This window comes from Mustela nigripes, chromosome 3 (genome assembly GCF_022355385.1).
Source record: "Mustela nigripes isolate SB6536 chromosome 3, MUSNIG.SB6536, whole genome shotgun sequence".
Taxonomy (NCBI): domain Eukaryota; kingdom Metazoa; phylum Chordata; class Mammalia; order Carnivora; family Mustelidae; genus Mustela; species Mustela nigripes.
This window is the reverse complement of record NC_081559.1, coordinates 136968880-136972740: the sequence shown is the minus strand read 5'-3', so window position 1 is coordinate 136972740 and position 3861 is coordinate 136968880.

Below are 3861 nucleotides of genomic sequence, written 5' to 3'. Positions count from 1 at the left end.
GTCTTGGGATGGGGCCCCACATCAGGCTCTCTGCTCAGTGGGGAACCTGCTGAGGAAAATTAATTAATCTCTCTCTCTCTGCCTACCTCTCTGCCTACTTGTGATCTCACTGTCAAATAAATAAATTAAATAATAAAATTTAAAAAAATCTTAAAAAACAAAAACTGGCCATCCAAATAACAAATTTGTTCATGAATCAGTAAAGCAAATTTCTAGGGGGTTGAAGGGGAGGGGAGATTCAATTGCTGTTTAATCATTCATAAAACAAATATTTACTCAACTCTTATATTCTAAGCTTCAGGGTTAAATTGTGAGTGAAAATTAACATAGTCCCTGCCATTCCGACTTTACGGGCCAGTGGGAAGACACAGACGCCCGGTGAATAATCACGTCATCAGACTGGATCCCGGAGACTATTTCAGAGGGACCCTGCATGGTTGGCTGTATCATTACTGTACTTATTCCTTGTTGGGCAACTACATCTTGCTTACTACCCTCAGGCTCAAGGGAGTCTTTCTCTGGGACTCCTCCACTCTTTCCTGTCTCTGCCTCCTGCCCCGTTTTTCTCAGTCACGTTGGGGGAATCTCTTCTCCCCACACTACTGATACTGGGTTCTCCAGGACTGCAGTCTTATTCTCACTTTTTCCTCTTCTTCCTCTTCTTCTTTTTTTTAAGATTTGATTTATTTATTTGTGGGATAGAGAGGGAGAAATCATGAGTAGGGGGAGTGGCTGAGCAGGAAGCCCAACACAGGGCTCAAACCCAAGACTCTGAGATTATGATACTTAACTGATTGAGCCACCCAGGTGCCCCTCACTTTTTCCTCTTCTATACATCCTCCTAGACCATTTGATCAACTCTGTGGCTTCAAATATGCTATATACAGGATGTTTATATAAACACAGATACATACATATGTATACATACAGACACACACATATACACAAATATATGGTCATATATACTACACATAAAAATATATAATATATATTAGCCATATATGTCTACATATTATATATGTAACACATATGAAATTATTATCTCTATCCTGAATGCAAATCCATACTTATCCGTTTATCTTCTAGATATTTCCACCGAGATCTCTCACTAGCAGTTCAAATTTAACATATCCTTTACTAAATTCAATGCTCTTCCCCCAAACCTTCTTCTCCTGTTTTTGGCCTATAGGAAGGAATGTGTCACCTTCAGCCTCTCATCCAGTCTTCCAAGCCAGAAGCGTGAGGACCATTCTATACTTCTCTTCTTTCACATCACATCCAGTTATGAAGTCTTAATCCTTCTACTTTTAAGCCTTCCTGACATGAATCTTATCTCCTTTTCCCTGCCCCTGTCTTCATTCAAACTCCTATTTTTTTTTTCATTTTTTTCACATGGATCCCTGAAATGGCCCCTTAAGTCACCTCCTTGCTCCCAGCCTCAACTTACATTCCTCGTCTCAAATCTATCACACCTCCAGACCCTCTCCAACATGGCCACCAGAGTAATCGTTCATACATGCAAATATGATTTGCAATCAAACATGAGTCACCCTCACCCCCAGCTGAAACTCTCCTGGGGTTACTATTAACCTTCCTCACAAAAGCTAAACCTTTTATCAAAGCATGTAAGGCACTTCTAGTGTCCTACAGAAATGTTAGCTTTACCATATTTTTCCATTTCCCTATGTATTTATAGCTATCAGTCAAAGAGATTTTAATGTTTGACAAAAAAATTTAAAGGTTATAGAACAATCATAATTTCTTTCCTTCGATTATTAACATAGCTTTGAATGATTTCAGTTCATACAGTAATTTGATAGACCTGGACAAAGCAAGGACTGCCTGTATATATCATGGACTTGACCGTGCTTGCTTTTTCTTGATAATTAAGTAATAGTCACTAATAATTTGAATAATCAGACAATACAAAATATGTGATGGCAAATATAGAAAATTAATACAATTAAAATGTTCAGCAGTATAATCACACTATTTATACAAATAGCAAATCACAGCATGTGAGAAATTTCCTAAGATTCTTAAATGTTAGGAAATAGACAATCATCATCTAGCTCCTGTAGAATTCTGAAGGTTTCTTAAGAAGTTTGAGGGTATTCCTGGTATCTTCCCTAGCTATTTTACTAATATAAAAAACACTCTTGTGGATGAGTAGATGAGATTAGGTGGCATATAGAAAGAGGCCTTTCTTAGAGGTACAAGCTAGAAAGTCTTTCAGGCCTTCTTATTACTGTCAAGATGGTAAATACACTGTTAGCTCTCTCCCCAAAAATCAGACCTGGAGCAATCATAGAAGCTAAAGAGAAGCACGGTTTCCGGACTAGAAACATCAAGGATGATGCAAGTAAAGATCATGGTAACCTCTTGCTGAAACTGCAGGTTGTCTTGAGCCCATGGGTGTGGGGCCTGGGCAACCGCAGGCTGGAGCAGGAGGGAGTTGGAGTGGTGTGTAAGTGACACACGGGAGGAAATCACTTAATTTTCTCTTTCCTCACGCCATATTGGTTTGGTGCAGTCATTGCCCATCCATTCCCTGGAAATGCAAAAACTGCCCAAAGCGCCAGTACTTATGGCCTTTGATACTAGGACATTTCAAAAGCCTTATGTGTGGGAACAGTTAATGAAAGTGGTGGTGCCAACCAAGGAGGTGTCCTGGGGACCTCTCCTGAAGGTCCTCTCCTGGAGAACTCTCAATCCCCTTTACCCAAACCAGCATGACTGGTAGAACACCACCTAAGGAGACTACCTTTTCCTAGTACTGTGACTTTCTAAGTGTGGAAAGGTGAGATCCTGCCCAGGAGAGTTGCCCGGTGCAGTGGCAGCAATGGAAATCATCGGTAGCAGATACGATATATCTGGGCCCCTCGTCCTTGAGGCTCATCCTTGCCCTTCTTTTCAAGTTCAACAGAATGATACAGTTCAGGGCATGAACTTCAGTTACTTCCCCCGATGCTGCAGAGAATATTATAAATGCAAATAATTTATAAAATGAAACATATGCCCCTGAAGCAAAAATCAATATGCCTGATTGATTTACTATATTGTAATATACAGCAAGGAGAAAGAGGGAAGATTCTAAAAGCTTACAGAGGGAAATCATATATCATCGACGACAGAACAAGATCTGTAATACATTTACCGACCAACAGCAATACTGGATGCATGATATAGTAATATTTTACCAGATTAAGGGAAAATAATGTTTCCCAGAATTTGATATTAAGTTAAAATGTCACTAAAATGTGAGGATATAATAGAAATATTCACTCACATACCAGGGCTCAGAAGATTTTCTACACAAAGATCCACCTTGAAAATAGTCTTAGAGAATGAATTCAAATAATACGAAGAGAAATGTTTAGTATATATTTCATGTGTAAATGTAAAAGAGATGACTTATAGAATTTATTGTTTGTTGACAAGAAGCACAAAAACAATGACAAATAAGAACCAAAGTAACAAAAGAAAGTCTATCTATTAATAACCTGTAAATAAACTTCTAGACAATAGCATTATGATGTGACACTGGAGGAGACATTGTTCCAGGTTATCTTTTTGAACTTGATTGACTTAAGAATTCAATAAAAGTGACTAAAACTGAACGTGAATTTGGGTCAAGAATAACTACCACAGGACAAAACTGGGATAACTTCTAAAACTATAGAGGAACACCTGAACATGTGTTTTATGTTTTATAAAAAATAAAGAGATAGAAAAAGAAAAAAGAGAAAGAATGAGTAAAGACAAAATACATAACAAGATGAAAGAGATCAGTTCAAATATAAAGTAATTATAATAAATGCATATGGGTTCAGTTCACCAATTCAGAGAGAGTAGTTCTCA